Here is a 20,809-nt window from a genome sequence, read left to right as displayed (position 1 = left end):
TATCAGCATAACTATGTTTTGTCAGTGCTTGGCAGAGATTTCTGTTCTGGTTGGAAATTCTTGATATACATGAAATACGTTAACATTGTAGTAGACACAGCATTGTAGATCCTCTGACTGGAAAGAGGAAAGGTTGAGGGCTATTCACACCACAGTCAAACACCTAGTTTATTCAGCTTATTTCCCTGTACTGCATTTGTAACAAATTGAGACAGAGATGATCCTCCAAAGAGCAACTCAAAGCAAGATCTTCAGTTGGATGGACTAAATAATGCTCTCAAGGAGTTCCTCCCTCTCTTTCCCCATTATATATAGAGTTAACACAGAAGTTAACCAACTAGTCTGCCCCAAAATTCAGGAATATGAAAAACCTTCCCTGGTTCCTGTACAGGTTTTCACAATAGAAAGTTAGAAAATAGGAAGTTCCATTAACTGAGAAATAATTTTTTTGTAAATCCTTCTCAAGAAATAGAAATGCAGATGTTATAATTACTTCATTGTGTCCAAAAAGTGGGTAATATAAATGCCAAAATCAGCCTTTTTTGATAGTCATTAAACTGTTTTTCAGGCTAAACAGCAATTTCTGCAGTTAGGATTTCATTAGTGATTGACTGCTTCAAAGGTGTTGCAAAACACGAATTAAATGATTCCTGCTAGAATTAAAGGAATTGTACAGATAATATAGTCATATAAAACATGGCCTACATGGTCTTTATGTGAAGACAGAGGTGATGAAGGCTAGTTAACTAAATCTTAGAAAAGCAGGAATACAAATCTGTCAGTCTGTAGCAGAGTTATGAGCAACATTCATAGCAAAGACCCAACCCAGGAAAGCTGTATTTAAATTTTATTACAACATGATGTTCTGGATTGGTTTACTGAAAAAGCTGAAGAATTTTCAGGACCTCCTGATGAACCTGAACTGAGTTTTGAATGACCCTGAGAGACTATTACCTCAAAACAACATAGCAATCAGTGAAATTAGTTAAATTTCACTTTCTTTCAAACTGAAAACACAATGTCCCGAATGATTCACTGAAACTCCATGTATCTTCATTTTAACTGATGTTAAATTGATGTCTGAAGTTTGAAAATATCAGTTGTTTCATCTAATCGGCATGGGTGCAGAAAGCCCAGCGGAGCAAATAGGGGTGTGCTAATAAAGGAGACATTACCTCCTTTTGGCATAGGGATACATTTTCCATGGTGGGTGAGATTATAGCCAGTTTACCCATCCAGAGTGGAGCCAGTGCTGCTACCAAAACTAGCCTCTTAGACAGTCCCCTAACTGTCTATTTATTTCTATTGGTTTTGCTTGGAAATATACCACTGGAAAGGCTAATCAACCTAAAATTTACACTTAAACCCCAAAAGTTAACTCCCACACCACAATGAGTGGTAGTGACTGGCTGATTTTTTTTAGGATTTTTTTTTTTTTTGTGGGGTTTATTTCAGACTAGAGAGATAACAGGCATTTTACTTTAAAAAAAAAAAAAATAATATCTGGAGTTTTACCCAAGCAAATTGTTTGACTTATCCTGCCAAAAAAGCATAAACTTGCTCTGTATGTAGCAGACTGAGGATGCTGGAGAAGAATCTGCTGAAATGATGAGGTGGCAAAATATTGCTCAAAGTTATATTCAGGCTTGACACAGCACGCTGGCTTTGCAGGCAAACACCACTTTCAGAAAACAATAATATTATCAGTATGGAGTTCAGCTGTCCTGTTCAGAAGTCTTAGCAATGGTTTGTGGCTCTGACTGCTGTTGACATCAACCTTGTCATGAGAAGTTTTAACATTTTAACTGTAGTTTCTATTTTTACAGTTTACTGAATAACACAATAATCACCTTCTCTTTGGCCAGGGCACTATTAAATTGTATACATGAAAGCCTAAACACTATACCAAAAGTTTAATATATACAAATAAAAAAGGCTAATCTTGAGTTGAAAATTCAGTAAAACACATTAAATAAAAATTATTTCAAGATTAATTTATTTTTAGACAATTTTACCCTTGATATTATCTAATAAAATTCCAGGAGCTTTATAGCCTATTTGTCTTTTTTGTATCTCCCTTGTGTGTATATTCTGAGATTTTATTACTGAATTGTGATATGAACTAAAGCCAGCAAGATATTAGCAATTAATTTGTTTTCTTTTGAAAACACAGTATTTCCTTTGCATCCAATCTTTCACAATTTTCCCCACTGATAGCTGGTTACCTTCCAAATTAGAATGCAAAAATATAGATAACATTCATAGAATTATACAGAAATCTTACCTGTATGATTATGAAGTAAAAACAGGCATTAGAAGGTGCCTGGTCAAAGACACCCTTACAACCTTAATTTCTGCCTTAAGGCATTTGCATTGGGCAATTCAGGAAGGTATCATAAACATATACACTAGGTCAACTTGAGATGTTATTTGTATGGAAATTTTATTTTTAACATGTCTCCACACAAAGAGGAAATACTTAGGTCATATACTGGAGAAAACAATATTTCTTTTAGTTTGCATCCTCATTGGTGTGATAAAGGAGCTAGTTAAATATGAATACAGTCATATTTAGCACAGAAAGCACTGTAACTGTTCCTAGAATGAAGGATGCTTGAATTACTCTTAAATTAAGTATTAAAACCCCAAAGTAAAGGTCATATTACGAGAAATCCAAATGTTTTTACAAGCTGTTCACAAGCCCTCTTGTTATCATCAATAAACAATGCTAATAAAATGAAAACACTTCTGATAACATGGTTGCAAATGAAATTCACCCACTCTTTTAGACACTTTCGTAACTTTGGAGCTTATTGAAAAGAATAGCACTGTTTTTTCCCCCCTGGGTACTCCTATGTCTTCAACTGTTTATCTTTTTACTACAAGCTGCTTTGTGCTTGCATTTACAAACAGAGTTTGTTTATTAACATGATGTCCCTATAGCACTCTGCATGGAGAACACCTGGCAGTTTCTGAAAATAACATTCTTTGTGCATAATGTTATATTTTTTATTTTGAACATTTGATGGATAAAGAACAAACATGTAGTGGCAGCATTAATCAGAGATCAGAGTATTTCTTAAATGTACTCCCCCCCCCTTTTTTTTTTTTAAGGTGGCAAAAGTTTTATACACCTGTATTATCACTTCATTGCAATGATTTTAACCAACTCAAACAAAAGAAACCAGTTAAGGAGTACAACACAAGTTAAGCCTGGATTTAGTACATCCATTTTTTCTTATCAGGGTATGGCAAAACTATTGAAGCAGACACCGTTCACTTCCTTTCTCTCTTAAACCCTGTATTTATTTGTGTTTTTCTCCTCCTCCTGTAGCTGCTTTTCCTATTGTAATCCCTTTCCCCACATACCTCTTTCAGCTGAGTAGAACTGAAGCAAAGAGTACCTTTTGGAAAGAAGTTTGTACTGTTAAGAGTAAAGCCTATTTTAGTTTTACAGCAAAAATTTTGTACAGAAGCAGTTAGTACAAAAGCAACTTTCTGCTTTTAGTACCTTCAGGAGGATTGATTCACTCCCACTTTTCCTGTAAGTGCTCCTTTTCAAAGCATCTGCTAGTTTCTGGGTGAGAGCAGACTGCGATTAGTGTCAGCAGGGTCCCTTGTGCTTAAAGGAGAGAAGAGAATGTCCCACCCCAAACAGCCCCCTATAGGGCCATCAGGGCACCACCAGCCTCACTCCCTGACTGTCTTGTGTCAAGATGCTCCTAATTTCTTTGGAGGCTTTGGTTTCTAAAGGTAAGTCTTTTGGTCAGCTGACAAGGTGAGCTTGATTACCCACAAAAGAAAGAGATCTTTTATGGAAAGAGTTGGCTAAGTTTTTTCTGGTATTCTTGATCTGCAGCCAGCTGGACTGACTTAAAAATCTTGTATTAATGCTATGTATTTCAGATGGCATTAAATTACTCATTCTTGTCTCTCCTTGCTAAAAAGTACCCTTTTGAAAAAATATAAAGTTATTAAACCACTGATTTTATACTGTGAAAATTTTCATCTGAGCTGAAAACAAAGATGAATGCAAAATGTGCTATTTTGTAATTAATCTGTTGATTTTTACTAGCAGGTGTATAAATCTGATGTGCAATTTTCATTCTTCTACATTGCAGTGTACAGTCAAAAAACATTGAAAAATACCTAAGAAATCTATCTTTCCATAAATTTTACACTCTACAGTACCATCTTAGAGTCCTGTTCTTCACTATATTGGAGGCATTGCAGGCAAAGAACATTTAAACACAATGAAAAAACTAAAGTGCTCTCTTCCTTTTTGACATAAGACACAAGGCCTAGATACCAGGAAAAAATCACAGCATCATATTTTTGACTATTATTTAGAATAGACTGAAAATGGAACAAATAGCATAAGCTTGCACGTGCACAGGTGAGGACACATGTTCATGCATGTAGCTATCCCTACACATTCATGCAAGTTTTTGGGAAAGTAGCTTTTTTTCCCTAATTTTTCTTACCAGAACTTTAGATAGCTGACTTAATTTTTCCAAATATAAAGTATTCAATAGTACAGGTTTACGTGAACTTTTTAATTCCTGTTAAACCCACAAATAAGTTATGTTTGCAAAAGTGAAGTCTTCAGAGGCACTTGACTACTATATAGTGTAGTAATTATGAGTCTCACTAGCATGTCCTTAAAAGAAATGTAATAAATACAATTACATCAGAAAATCAGCCTCTGAATAACATACTCTTTTAACAAAACACATGCTTTTTATATTTCCAGACAAAAAATATGGCTGCTTCTGTGGAACACAGTGCTTGCAGGGATAGTGCTGCACCCTCTGGGGAAAAGAGGAAAATGTGTTGGAAAATGACAGAGAGCATAAAATCTAAATATACCCAAGCTCATAAGTTCCAGTAATTGGAAGATTTCAGGACTAGAAGTGAGGCGAAGCTTCTCCATTTTTCTAATTTTTCACAGGATCTTTCAAACTCATGCTATTCACAGATACGGCCTCCTCAACTTAATCTTATTTCCACTGTAGAGACTTGCCACCTTTCATGTTCAAAGCTAATGTAATACAAACAAAAGCATTCCTCTTTAGTAACTTCCTTCCTACAGCTGTTTTTGCCTAAACACATATTCAGCCTGTAGGCTGTGCCCTATTTTAGTTCAGGCAGTTTTGATTATAGTTTTCCATTTTTCATGTCAGCCAAATAAACTATCTAGAAGAGATGTTATTTTGATAACGAAATTTAGCAATTGATTATTAATGAGAAGGAAAATCACTCAAAAAACTCGGGGCAATACATTCTGAAGAATCATTACTACATGGCTACTCAGCAGGGACAGCAGGCAATAGTTACTCATGAAGTGGTTACTCTTGAAACACAAGAGCTCGGCGGTAAGAAGAAACTAAGTCAATCAGGGTTGCTTTCTAGCTAATGTCATGTTACCATAAGTAGATATTAATAGAAACCAGACTTCTCAGACTGTCATTACTGTGTTAACATTATACCAGTACTCCTGCAATACTAACGCAAAAAATAATTGGAGGCACTAATTCAGGTAACCAACAGAAGCAAAACAAGCATAAAATTAACAACTCTAAGTGATATATCTTATCCAATGTATAATATAATTATATATGTATACATATATATGTACGTGTATAAATATATATGTATACACATGTAAATATCAATACAATTTCATAAACTACAGATTATGGGTGAAATCCAGATCTCTACCTTAGGAGTTACAAAGTAGTAAGTTAAAAACAAAGTTACAAAGCAGTAGCCTTTGTGATGGCACCCAGCTCTCAGTAATCATTCCTAATTTAGCATCATGTCAGGATTATGACTATGAATATTTGCCAAAATCACATTCCATAGAGGCATGGAGTAGAACATGAACATAATCTGTCTTTGCTCGGTGGCAAAAAAATATAGTTAAACATAAAATCATTAATCATGCATTTTCCAGCATAAAAATATTGAATTAATTTCCAGTTTCTTCCTTTAACTTCATATTTTGTACATTATAAATATCATACGACTTCTAAAAGTCACCTCTCACGACTACACTTTTATAGCTATAGCTTAGCAAAGCAAGCAAAATGCAAGTGTTTATGTTTACTGAACCCTATTTCTATTTGATATGAGGAGAAAAACTTCTGCTTTCTGGAGAATACTATGACAGTAATCTGAGCACTAATAGACTGAAAAAACACTGAGATTAAATAGAACTTTGATTAAGTAAATGTAAGTGATAGACAAATAATGCTGCATGTTTTATATTATTGCAAAACTACTTCAGATCTAGTAATTTTGTGTAAAATCAACAAGAAAATACTTCAGTGAACTTCTTACTGCTTTCCTGTTATGCTATAAATCAGAGTAAATCATGGCAAAACAGTGACTTTTAATCATCAGCAATGAAAATAAGCATTAGTGACATGAAATTTAGCTTGGATATGTGTCTATCGGCATGTGTTTTACAAATACACAAATAAGTGAGCCTATTTGTGTACTTATATTTCATATCCCTATTTTATAGATTGGTGGAAAGGGAGTTGTTTTGTTTTGTTTTAGTTTTGCAGTTAAATCAGAGGGAGGGTTTTCCTTTTAGGATATCTGTTCTGGTCTCTGTAATTTCATTTAAGCCTAATTTTAAAGGCTTTTTGATTTATCAGACTAAATATTTGAAGTAAATTAAGACAGAAAAAATTATGCCAATGATCACTCACAGGGGTGCTCATATCTACTGAAATCAAATGAATTAAGAATAATTTATTTGAGACTGTGGAAAGTCTAAACTCCAAATTGTATCACCTGAAAGGAACAACATGTGAGAAAATGTGAGTAAAATGGTCACAAATCACTGAGTCTCTGAGTTTATCTATTATTATCCATTGGATTTTATAATATTAAAAATGTTATATCACAATTTTGTTATCTGTAAAACAATTAGTCTTACTGAAGACTTAAATTTCCATAATATTAGAAATTAACTTATCTGGGCGGTACAACTGATAATTTGTAAATCGATATTTGAACTATGACAAGTTATTCGGACTGCAACTGTCTGTTCATCCAGTTTGGAAGTGCTTAAGAATAAGAGTTACAGGTGTCTGGATTCCTGCATAAACACTTAAGACACCCCATTCTTAAAAGCAAATTCAGACTTAGGGAAATATAACTGAACATATGACAGACACAGAAGATTTCATATATTTGGCCTGTTAGCATACTTCATAACTTACTTGTGATTTGTTCCTCTTGAAGACATGACACACTCCTGGAAACACAAAGTTGAGGATAATTATGAGCCAGCAATGCAACCTCACGGCAAAAAAAGACCAAAAGTATCTGGGCTGCACTAGGAAGAATGTTGCCAGCAGGACAAAGGGGTGGATCCTTCCCCTCTATTCAACCGTGGTGAGAGACATCTGGGTTCAGTGCTGTTTCCAGTCCTGGACTCCCCAGGTCAAGAGAGACATGGACATACCAGATCAAGTCCAGTGAAGATGATTAAAGGATTGGAGCATCTTTCATGTGAGGAGAGGCTGAAAAAGCTGGAACTGTTTAGGTTGGGCAAGGCTCAGGAGGGATCTATTTAATGAGTGAATATGAAGATAGAGCCAGGCACTTAGCGGTACCCAGAGACAACACAAGAGACAAATGGGAACAACCAAGACACAAGACGACCTAAGAAAAAAACCCAAACAAACAAACAAACCAAAAAAAAGGGCAACTGAGCAGTGGACTAGGTTGCCCAGAGATTTTATGGAGTTTCCATCATGGAGATATTAAAAATCTGACTGGATGCAGTCCTAGGCAAACTGTTCTGACTCTGCTTAGAGTAGCCAATCTCAAAAGGTGTCTTCCAACCTCAATCGTTTTGTGATTCTGTGATAGTTTTTAACACTTCTTGCAACATGCTTTTTAAAGTGGACAGAAATGATATAGTGTAACATTTAGGACATTTTGCTCAAATCATTCTCTCCACCTGTGATCTTCTCACCTCAATTTCTTCACTTTTGTCAGTCTTATGGTTTAAAAGAGACAAAGAATAGGTACATAGACAAAATGAAACAAAACAAAATAAGGCTTATAATACGTTGGTTGGGTAGAACTTCAGAGGTCTCTAGACCAACTTTCTGCTCAAGTAGAGCCAGCTGTGAGATCAGACCAAGCTGTTCAGGGCTTGCTTCACTCAGGTTGTAGAAATCCCCAAGGACAGAGAATGCACAGCCTCTCCGGGCAACTTGCTTTCATCCATAACTGTCATCATGGGAGAAAAACCCAACCCTTTTCTCTGTCATTTAATTTAGAGGTCATCTAATGCATTTCAAACTTGGAAGTAAGGAATTTACAAGTGGGAAGCTAATCCAATACTTTCAATTTTACATTGCGCTGAGGACAGTATAAAAAGGATGGTGGGAGATTTGTCTTCCAGTTTACCAATGAGAACTTAGAAACCAGGTGATGGCTACTACCTGTATGAAGTCTATTAGTGACATTCTACCCCATGATACCTGAAGATACTGCAATAGCAGCACTGAGCAGTCTCCTGAAATTAATGGGATTCTTCCCATGATAGCAGTGGACTTTGAATCAAGTCTAAGACAGACATGACAATTAAAATCCACAAACCATTGTACACTCTAACTTCTCCCAGGAAACAAACAGAAGTGCTTGTCTTACATGATTATTATGCTACCCTAGTAAATGAAGAGTGTTAATACAGGTTGCACTGTCAGCTCAATCCTTGTAGATAAGGTATCTGTTCATTAATATGATTGCAATGTAAAAAAATGAAAAAAGCCTATAAAAAAATGCAACAACAACACCCCACCCCCCCCGCTAATAATACCTTAATCAATTTGCTTATTATTTGTGTGCATGGGGAGAGAGTCTCCACTGATGGTTTCAAGTCCAGTTAATGTAACAGGTTGCAGAAAATTTCCTATATTCACTTTTCTTTGCAAACAAAATGTTTGTGTAAAAGCTAGGAGGCATTATAAAACAAATGTGCTGTTATACAAAGATTATAACAAATCCTTATGTGAGAAGAGCAGGTATAGCTGGTTACTTAGCCTTGTAAATCTTGCCATGGGGGCTTAGCTTGAAGACATCCAAGTTTTCATCTGGTGGTTGGTTTTTTTTTTGGTTTTTTTTTGTTTGTTTGTTTTTTTTTTTTTTTTTAAATTAAATATTTAACTGCCTCTGCCTTTTAGTTTAGTTTTATATTACTCTTTTGAGTCCTGTGGGTATTTATACTTCTATGTATTTACAAGTCACACACACATGCACTCTGATTTGTGCAGTAAAAAGCACTTGTACATTGAGAATAAGTTTAATATTTGGTATTTTCTAAATGCAGAAATAAATATAACAAGTTTAAATGGAGATACTGATTAAAAGAAAAATAGATTGGGTTGGCTCATTACCAAAAGTTGCCTGAGAATTTTTATATATTGGATGACAAAATGTAGGAACATTCTGTAACAGTCTGTAACTCACTGAAATCATCCCAGAGCTTACAGCATCTAAGAAACTTGTCATTATTTAGATATCTATCTAGAAACAGAAGAATCTGCAGTTATCATTCTGAGTTTTGGTAATATTGCTCAAGTTAGCAGTTTACATGAGAGATTCACTAGGCCTCTCTGCTAAACACAGTTTCCAATCCCTCTCATGTCTGGAGGAGGCTGTTAGAAGAGAAAGGGAATCAAGGAAAGCCAAGATAGGGTGCATTTAACAAGAGTATTTTCTTCCTCTGTATCCTGAAGCATGACTAGACTATGGAGACCTCTGTAAAAAGGCAAGAAAATATGGAACTTCAGAGCTGATGATGAAAAGAATGAGGTGGAGGATGCAATATGGAGAGAAGAGCTCAGGTTCTTGTACTGAAAGCTGTATGACACAGGTACATACCAACCACACTGAATCTCAGGGAGTCCAAGCAACCCCATGTCTGAAAGAACACCCAGGATCAAGGCACAAAAAGTGTGAAGCCAAGTGCATAAGACCTACTTTGAAAGAGTCACCAGTTAATCTGCTCTACTGCAGAATGGACCTACTTCATTTGTGCAGTGAGGAAAGTATGACAGCACCACTTGAGAATCAAACCCCATAAACCACTCTCCAACTTCTTCCAGGTGAGAAATAGAAATTACTTTCTTAGATGGTTAAAATACTAATCTATCAATTTAAGAGTTAAATTAAGAATGCAGGTTGAAAGACGCAAGGCGATGTGATGTGGAGTGGGTTGCTCTATGTATGACATGACAAGACGCAGTTACAGTCCTATTGTCAAGATGGGCAAAATGGAAGACAATTTTATTTTTTTGTGCTATTTAGCAGCACTGAAGTGCAGCACTGCAGATCAGATAATAAGGCTTGTAGAATAATGAAGGAACAAATAAGTTTTGTTCCTTCACCACTAGGGTGAAAAAAATACTAAAAATGTAAGACAATGGCTAGGAGACTGGGAAATATTGATGCTAATTCAAACAGGACACTTTTGTGGTACAGAAAACTACAGAAATGCAAAAGTGAAGTTAGATGTAGAAGAGCAAATTTCACAGAAGTTTCATAACATGCAAAATTTTCTTAAACTGTTAATTTTCTGTCCCTGCATAGATCATCCTTTCATAAAAAGCTATTTGGGAATCTCTTCTAAATATTTTGTGTTACTTCTGGTTCATTTAATCAGGAAAAAATGCACTAACTGAAGAGTTTTAAAGTCATGCAAGTGACCTGAGAAAATTATTTAAAGTTTTTCTTCTGCTTACTGTTGTGGCAGATGTAGCAATGGATGATGAAGGCTGTTGCCAACTTCCAGAAGTTATAACAATGTCATGTGTTTCTTGTGCAGATGTTTCGTGACAAATACAGGAGGGAAGCTGAGAATTTAAATTCTTCTCTAATAAGACTGAATTTGTTTAAAAACAGTGAACTCAAAAAAAAAAAATAGTGCTGTTTCTTTCAGAGGCAGAATGTTCTCTGCAACAAAAATACTGGAACTGATTCTCAGCATGCTACTTATGTTTGCATGTGACTTTTATGTCATAATCGATGTAGTTGTCACTATATAGAGAAAAACATTTGTAAAACTGAATGACCTTTTTACTGCAGGGCCTAATCAACATACCCCACCCCCCACCCCCAATCACTATAACAGTGATGGTATTTATATCACATGCATGTTCCAGAACAAAAGCTTGACTAGGGAGACCAGTGTCTCTTCCTACAACTAAGGATGATCAGAAAAAGTTATGGTCAAACATTATTTGAAAGTCCCAAAGCTCAAAGATCTACTTGCCTCCCAATTTTGCCCACTACACCGCCGCAAGTCTGGTGCTTTGCTGTAAATCCAGGTATCCTGCATAGCTCCTCTATATTTACTATATGGAGACTGATCATTAGCTATATAAGTGCACTTGATTTTCCCTCTAGCAATGAGCTGAGCTTTTTGCTATGCCTCTCCATGGACTGTGTAGACTGCTCATTTCTTTCTTGCAAAGATCCTTTTCGATACCAAGACAAACTGCAATGGATATTCACTACTGTATAGCAAATCCACTACTAAACCTTACAATAGTCAAATCATTGACTTGATGACTTTATCATTAACCCTAATGATAAGGTTAATATCATTCACCTTATATGATATTAATAATAGTTTAGTACTTCAAGTGTGATCAGAACTCCATTCTTTAGTAACTTTGTTCTGTTTATAGTTGTACTCCAAATTTAGTTTTAAAAAATAGATATCTAAATCATGATCTGATACATGTAATGATTTCATGGTTACTTTAGTTTTCCCAAAATTCACAGTTCTGTTACAAGTTTCTGTTCCCTTATCTACTTTCCCAGGCCACCCCTCACCTTCTTTTGTACCAGCACTAGCTTCCAATAGTAAGCTAGTGGGGATGCAGTTGAACACGGTCTCTGGGAAAGGCATAGGGCTGAGCAGGCTCAGTTCCCTAGTCTGGTTCTCCATGCAGCTGTGCAAGAATCGGTGTTGACCAAGGAAGGCCAAACAAAGGCACGACAAAAAGCTGTAATGATTTTTCTTTTTTACTATTTTTTTCTTTTTTTTCAAGAGCCTGAATTTATGTTGGTGCAAAGTGACCACATAATTGCAACCTTGTTTTTATAGGCTAGATTATGCTGATTTTACAGACATTGTAGGGTCTGGGGGTTTCTCAAATGTTTTTCTTCAGGACACCACTACAAAGAACTTAAGGGAATCTGCACACTTGTAACTTAGTTGATGAAGGTCTGAAAGAGAGGCGTATTGTGAAAAAAGAGCAGTCAACTGCTGTCTCCTGCCCCTCAATTCACCCATGTATCCCTCTTTAGTTTTGCCAGTCTATGCAGCTGATGAAATGCCAGAGATATTTTTATGTCACAAGTTTGTAGGAGAACATGATAGCATGAGAAAATCCATTGCTAATTTTTTATATGCAGTGAAAGGAGTTTAAGTGCCTTGTTTTCTTGGAAAAGAACTCATTCTTTCCCATGTGAAAACTGGATTGTCCTGGTGACAATTACTTTCTTATTAAATTACTTCTGCACAGTAAGATTTAAACTAAGGCTAGTTTTGTATCCCAATCCCCAACACATTGATATTTATGAGAACTGTTATTGGTGACTGAGGTAAAAATCCTGATCTTGAATGAGGATAAAATTTGTATTTGTGAATAAGACTGAACCAAAGTTAGAGTTCAGGTTTGGGTTAAGACCCAGCACTCTTGAATTTTCAGAACTTGTCTCAGCAAAAGTGTTTTAACATAAGGGTTCAAAAGTAGATGTTCTTAGCAGACTTCTTGGCTTAAGTATATGGAAGCCTAGTTACAGACAAATCAAGCCCCCCAAACTGGGTCTGGGATCTAATATGTGGGGAGTAGAAATGTTAAGGGAACTGTTACTCCTTTTCAGCCACATGAAGAAAGATTCTAGACAGCATGAAAAGTCTTCATAGAGCACGCTTTCTCTCTCTCTCTTGGAATTCTTAGCAGTAGTAATAAATGGTAACCAGAGGTTCTGAGAAAATACAGAATCAGAGGAAGCTAGATCACACTTTATACGGCACACATCATGATTTACAACCAAGATATTTCCTGGATTAGATATCCAAGATGCTGCAGTCATGTCAGCTTCTCTGAAATCCTGCACCAATTACGAGATGCCTTCTGCAGAGCTGATAATGGCCCAAATTGGGTAAAAACTACCAAAAACCCCTTGTTTACCTCAGACACCCCTTAATAGCTGCTGTCTTCTGTATATTGTCTGAAATTCATCAAAGCTAAGTGTCTGACCATGTGGTAAGTGGTTGACTGGAATTTTCTAAAAGTCTGTGGTTCAGACAAGGAATTCTGCTTTTCTTTATAATATATTCAGCTATTTCATGTATGCCTTTGAAATATGTTTATGTACACTGGAATTATTGTAGCTATTAAATGTTACTTAATGGGATTGATCTGTGCACAGTGCACAGCATTGAGGGCTTGCTCAGATGCACACTGGCCTGTAAACTAGCCTTTAGGGTTGACTACCCATTCACATCAAAGGACATAGCTCATGTAACACACAGCCAAAAGACAGTTACTCTGAAAGCCTTATTCTTCTGGAACTACCTTTTTAAATCCTTGAATTGATTATGCCCTAAAAAATTTTGCTGCTTAGATTTTTGTCATTCACTTTAAATACTCATTTTCTTTTATCATTTCAATTCTAAATCCTTAGAAGCTGTCCCAGTTGCACCACATAACTGCTACTAAAGTGAATTTCCATAAACATTTAAATGAATACAATCTGTATATTGTTTTTAACATTCACTGCTTTTTCAACAGTAAGTTCAGCTTCTCAAGTCTAGTGACTATTTTCATCTGAAACCATCAACACTAACTGCTTTAAATATTACCCAATATTAAATATTGCACAGTTATATACACTATTTATAAGCTAACAATAGAAAATCATAGAATCATAAAAAATACAACTGGAAGAGATCTTGAAATGTCACGTCACCTGTCTCCCTCTCAATAACAGGACTGTTGTACTTGACAGATGGTTCTCCAGCTCCTCTTACAAACCTCCAAAACTGCCCCAAGCAAAGGTTTTATTCCACTGCTACCCCTAATCCTAATGCGGTATCAGAATCTTTCTCTAGCTTGAACTCATTAATTCTTACTTTTGCCAGTTTTTGGTCTGCATGACAGAATTTTCTTTTCCTTGAGATGGTATTATGTTCCCTCCCCAGTCTCTTGCTCAGGCTCATTCCTTCTCCTCCACACCACAATGGCAGGGACTGGTTTCTTCCATCTCTGGCCATTCTCACATCTTTTCTTGAGTCTCTCCCGGCCTTTCTTCCTGAAAAGCGACTTGTAAAACCCTCTACCTTCACCACTGGCTAAAACTGATGTAAAAAGCGCATCACTAGGAATGGAAAAGCACTGTGTGCTCAGGACATTTTCCTGTTGTGACAGCAAATAAATGTCAGCTGAAGCCATTTCCCCTCCCAGCATCTGTGAGGTGGAAACCACTAGTGCTGACAGAGGCCTGCAGGCAGTAAGCGGCTGTCAGTCAGCAAGGTAACAACAGGTGGGTAGAGGTGGGTGGTTGCGAGGAACGGTTGGCGTAAGGCCAGTCTTTCCTTGCAGGCTGTGTGGCTGGCAGGCAGTGATCACCCGCAGTGGCCGCCACAGCCCTCTCCTGCCGCCCTGCTCCCTGCCCACCGTGGCTGCAGGCCGGTGCTAGGCCTCAGCACCCAGAAATGGTGAGCACAGGGCCGAAACTTTTCCCAAGGTTAAGAAAAGAGGCAAATAATTTGAAACAGGAAATTTTTTTTCCCCCATGACAGCCCAGCAGTGGAGCAGGTCACCCAGAGAAGTTCTATAGGCTCCATCCTTGGGCGTTTTCAAGATCTAGCTGGATAAAGCCCTGAGCAACCTGATCTGGTCTCAGACCTGGCTCTACTTCAGGAGAGACCTCCTGAGGTCATTTCCAACCCATTACTTAATGTTTGCATTGCTGGGTGGAAACTACTATCTAAAAAATCTAGTAAAGTCAGATTAGGTAGAAAGTATTGTTACTACTACTGAATGCAGCTAAGCATTTTGCTCAATGTTTTACCTCTTTACTTATTCCGCTTAGTGTTGATGCTGCTGTTGGATAGGTATTGCTGGTTTCATATACAGCCTTATGTGGGGTATGCTTGTTAGCCATACCCTGGAGCCATGCCAACTGGCAAACAAATTACACTGAATTATATGATAACTCATCCTCTTTAGGAAGTAAGACAAATAGCTTCAAAACTGCATAGTACAATATATTCTTTTTAAAGGCACCTATAATTCTTCGCAAGTAAAGTGAAAATTCAGCACCAATAGCCTTCCATCTATATAACAGAATATCACTATATAATTTTCTTACATATCATTTCATAACTCAGCCATGATTATTATTGTTTGACCTATGCCAGGACTGTCTGAGGATTTTCACTTCCTCTATCAGCAATAGCAAAAATATATTATTCCAAATTGTAAGCACAGGTATTAGACGGAAAAACAGATTTAGATTTTATTCTTCCCCACTGCTTATTTTTCTACTTCCAGTTTTTTTTTCACAATGAAGGAATTGTAAAAGTTTCAGATACTGAAGAAATAAGATGCTCAGAAAACTAATTCTTTCTTACTATAATGTCTGAAAACTTCTCATGGATATACCAAAGCGAGAAAAAAATATTAAAGAAAACAAAACACATTAAAAATATTGATGCAACAGATTATTGTGTATCATACCTCAATTCTTAATACATTTATCTAAAAAACACAGGCTGTGTTTGCACTCCTAATCGAGAGGCTGTGTTTACACTCCTAATCGAGACAGTAATGAGTAAATAAGTAGTAAATGGCAGCCTGACGCCCTATTTCCAGGGAGAAGCTAACTAGCAATGATGCACTAGCTGGATTTCAGTCCAACTGATACTGGACTGTAGCCACAGCATTTTCCTTTTCCTTTTTGTTTCTGAGAGTTTTTGCTAGGCTGCAGCAGGTAACGGCATTAACACTCAGCTCTGACAGTCAGGACTGGGAGGAAGGAAAAGCACTGTGATCTGTTCTGGTCCCAGCTGGGAGGTGAGCTCCTGCCTCCCAGCTTAGCCTCCAGCACCTCTACGTGCCTGCACATCTCCCCTCCATTTCAGGGAGCTGAAATTGACAGTTTTCCTTCACAGCTGTCACCTCTAGGAACAGAAGGGGAGAAGTGCCTGTCTCTCAGAAAGGACATGCTGCTCAACTTGAGTTCAGTCGGTCAGTCTGTGTTAGTGTGCCTGTCCACAAAGGCCTCAGCAACCTACAGTCAGAAGCTTGGCAATTTTAATGGGAGGCGAGGTTGGTTGCAACTCCTAGTTTTAGCTAACACTCAACATATCTACATTGCAAATGTGACCACAGCAATTCAAAAGATACATGTATAGACAAACATAATGTGCAAATATGTAAATATATATATTTTATGTATGTAAATGGTGGGGAGTGGGGGGGTGGGGGACAGAAATGGATGCAGAAGTTAATGTTATTTCCAAGTCTGGCTTTACCAAATAGAAGGTTTGAGTTCAAGAGTTATGTCAAAAAGTAGATAGAATAAGAGAGACAAACATGTCAGAGCCAGGATTAAATAACTTATTTTAACTAATGTTCAACAAATCTGGATTCCATTCCATCCCACAAAACAGTTATTGGGGGTGAATGTGATTTCATTCTTACAAAACAATTTGAAAATATTTTAATAACTTAGTTGTAATACGTTTTTAATTCTTTTCAATCTTTTCTCCCATCTGAATTTGTATTTCTTGCTGGAAGTCAAAATTTCAGTAACTAGAGAATTCCAGTATTTATAGCTAGAAATATTACAAAACCTCAGAACATGCTGCAAAATAAATTTAAGATAAATAAAACATTTGGAAACGTGTTACATTTGTAGTAAGGTTGTGTTTTGAAAACACTAATTTTGAAAGAAAATGTAAAAATAAATTCTAGCCATAGAATGAGAGTTGAAAAAAACCCACAGGAAAAGAAAAGTCATTATGAGTAAGAAAAGAGAAAGATATGAAAAGAAAGAATAAGAAACTGAATGTTGCTCCAGCATGAACAAAAAAACAGTATTGTCAATCAGCACTTTGCTATGATATTGGCACTGCACTTCTGGTGGATTTTAACTGGACAAGCAGGCAACTATAAACACTCAAGCAGGATGTTTCTAACAATGAACAAGCTGCATTGTAAAAAAGCAGATAGAATAAAACTCATGCATGCCAAAAAGATAGGGTACAAAAGGCCTTGGAGAAAGTAGCATTCAGGACAGGAAAAAAAAAAAAAAAAGGATATGAAATTCAGTATTTTGGGGTTTCTATTATTCTTCACAAGTAGCCTAAAGTCTCCTGTGACCAATGAAGTGTAAAAAAGTTCACATATGAACAATAAATAGTGAGGGATATTTAAAAAACTCTGTACATTACCATTTGGAGAAGGTGTCCAATAAGGTTTTTAGCTTGGATATGTTGCAAGGAAAGTTTATTCATCTGGATTTAATTGTATCTGGGAAACTCAGCACGGTGTGATTGCCATTTCTTAAGGGCATGAAAGCCATATCAGCAGTTTAGGTTCAAAAGAAATAAATAAAGCCAATTACATAATTTATTCAATCATTTTCAGAAATGCTAGCTTGTCCATTCCCTAATTCATCCTGCTTCAGGCCAGTGGAAAAATCTTAACCAATCTCTATTAAAATAGGCCTACCTGACATAAACCACTTCTGGTAATTCTGTTGGTCTTGGATCACCAAATGGATCATTAATGATCCACATGATCTTGCTGAAGGGCCATTTGGGCTAGGAGTAACATAAATTTCAAGAAGCTCTAGGATTAAGAGGCAATGATCACAAATCATGGCTCTCTAATTCAACCCTCCTACCCTCAAGTGAATTCCATGACTGTTCTCCTTTTTAAGGAAAAGATCACAGATGTAAGGAGTGAGAATTGCACAATGAAGTTTGCATCCAGTTCCTCATCTTGTAATATTAGTTAGTTTCTGTAAAATAAATGTTTCTCTTGAAAAATATCATTATCTCTCAAAATTTAGAGAGCATGGTTTTCAAGAGTGCTGGAGGAAAATCTTGTTTCTAAGCCTTTTTTGACTTTGTTTCCTTGACTCACTGAGTTATATGGTGTATTAATCTGTTTTGTGTCATTGAAAATACAAGTCTGACGTTTGTGGTTCACTAATGGTTGAGCTAAGAGAAAAAAAAAACAGTAGCAAAATCAGAAACACAATGACCTGTGAGCATATATTGATGAAGCAAGGGAATAGAAAAGCAACTGTGGGGCATGTTAAGTCTGGCTTTGCATCTTTGATCCAAAAAATAAGCATAAACATAGACACAAGGAAATAACAAAGACTATTAAAGCTTCAAAAACTTCAGTAACCAAGATGTATCAAGCACGCGGTTATAACCACTAAGTCACAGTAAAGAAGTAAGTCAATGTCCACTATGACACATCTGTGGCTGCAGATGAGACAGTTTGTGAAATAACCAGAAACAATTGCCTAAACTAGGTAGATCTTTCTTTTTAATGATGTTGCCCTACTCTGATGGAGAATTTCTGTAAAAAAAGAAAACAAGAATAACCCAAACATCCCAGGATTCCCAGGTCAGAGAGGACAAGGGGTATTTTAGTCTCTGGATAATAGGAAATGCTTGAATTGCACTTGAACAGTCCTCAGAGACAAGATTTTGCAAGTAGGATAACATGTAATCCATGATCAATACTCTGGGATGAAGGCTAGTGGGAGACCCTGGAGAAAGTATCTGAGTAATGTCTCATGGTAATATATGGTGTCTTCCTGTTCAATTGCATGTTAATGCAAGGGAATAGAGGAGGTTTAAAGAAGTTGTAGTGCAGCAACAGAAGCAACTAAAAAAATGAGATGAGTAAGTCACATTCAGATCATAATTTGGGTAACAACAATAGATGTCTAATGATACTGAACCCAAGATCAAAGGTGGCCTTGCAGTCTCAAGACCCAAGGAGAAAGAAACTTTTGGGATGTTTTGAGAAAAGCTGCCAGTCTGTGAAGGCAATCGCAGGACTCAGAGAACCATGGGGTCTGTGAGAAAGACAGGTTGGTCAGTACTGTCCACAGATCAGTCAATTCGACTTTTCAGGGATATAAACATGGGCAATGTGGGCATACAAGTAAAATTGTTGCCAGGTCCAATGTGCAAGATTGACCTACTGAATGAGTCACAGCTCTCATGGTCTGAAAGTGAGTGTCTGATTTAAGACTCAGCTGAGTAAAGACTGAGTGGAAAATCAGTGAGTAAAGCAGCGGGAAGGAGTATGGTAAAGTTAGGCCAGTGATGAGGATATTTAGTGAGAGACTTATAGACTGCTTCCGTATTACTTACATTTCAAATAATGCAAAAGATACATAGTAATCTATAACTACAAAAGGATGGGAAAAATTATAATAGATGTTAGAAATAATACAATTAAAAGATGTAGAAATATTTTCTTTACTGTTAATGAGTATCATGGGAAGGCTCCTGCCAGGTTTTTGAAATCCAAATATAAGATCCAAGAATTCATAATGTTGTATTTTTGGATCTGTTAGAGCACATTAGTGGGAGTATGTGGTTGCCATTTAATACCGATGATGGTGCTATAGAAATTCAATGCTTTTAGAGACTGGTACAAAGTGAAAGTGGTGAAGCTATTGTAATCCTTGGGTTTACCAATAAGTGATATTAAGGATTATGCCTTCTGGACCCTTAATTTTTCGAGTCAAGATTATGATACTCTAATTGATCTTGTAAGATTAAAGTGTAAGAAATTGCAGAACATAACAATGATCAATTTTTTCCTGTAACTGTGAAGTTAGATTTGAATGCCCAGCAATTAACCTGATCTGATTTTTCAAATCCTCAGCTTCTGTTTGAGCTGCACTTTCAGTGGTTCAGCCCTTCAAGTTAACAGAATAAAATTATTTACTTCACAATTGATGTTACTGAAATAATTGAGACTAGTCTCTGAGTACGATTTGGTGAACTAAATTCAGATTAATGGAATCTAGCTACTAACAATGTGGACAGTATCAGGATCAGCTCTATATAACAACTATTTGTAGAACTGAAACAAAAGGGAAAACGTCAAGATTCACAGAGTGTTGATAAATAGAATTACCAATGAATAATAAAGAATTACAGTGGGGTAGGAAGCAGACTGTATGTATTAGTGTTTTCCATCTATGTATCTGCATATTCCAACTCATCTGGATTGCAGTAAAGTATGTTTTATATGCTAAATTTTTCAAGCAAAATGTTATGATCATATAAATCCACAAATCTTAAGTCCTGGATAATCTTTTGCATTTATATTTGTATGGAAATGTCTGGTCATTCGATGTTTTTCAGTCTCTAAGATGCACAAGCAAATGACTAATTATCAAACTCTTGTTTAAAGCAAAATAAAAATGAAGTTTGCAGCTTTTATTTTAGCTGGGCTTGCTTCTTTTCCAGGTGACTCATTCCCCTTTGCAGTTATCCAATAGGCAGCCTATGGTATGTCACTAAGTGTCTCTTACATATACAGAAAAGAAGTTTAATGAATCATGAAGCTATGATGCAGTAACAATAGCATGTCCTCAAGCACAAGATATAAAACCACCACAGAATGGAGTAGAAAAGTTTGTTTCAAAATCTGCACCAAATGGAAGCATTTATATATTTTTTTCCTTATTTTCCTTTGTCATAAAATAAGGT

At 36.5% G+C, this 20,809-nt stretch overlaps 1 protein-coding gene across 1 annotated transcript in view; it reads right to left on the bottom strand.

Annotated features, from left to right (window-relative positions):
- Nucleotides 1-20,809, bottom strand: part of DLC1 (DLC1 Rho GTPase activating protein) — a 230,746-nt gene that overhangs the window by 172,819 nt on the left and 37,118 nt on the right. The gene's annotated exons all lie outside the window — the stretch shown is intronic.

This window comes from Falco biarmicus, chromosome 1 (assembly GCF_023638135.1).
Source record: "Falco biarmicus isolate bFalBia1 chromosome 1, bFalBia1.pri, whole genome shotgun sequence".
NCBI lineage: Eukaryota > Metazoa > Chordata > Aves > Falconiformes > Falconidae > Falco > Falco biarmicus.
Note: the sequence above shows the minus strand (reverse complement) of the source record. Positions and strands in the feature narration are given on the sequence as shown.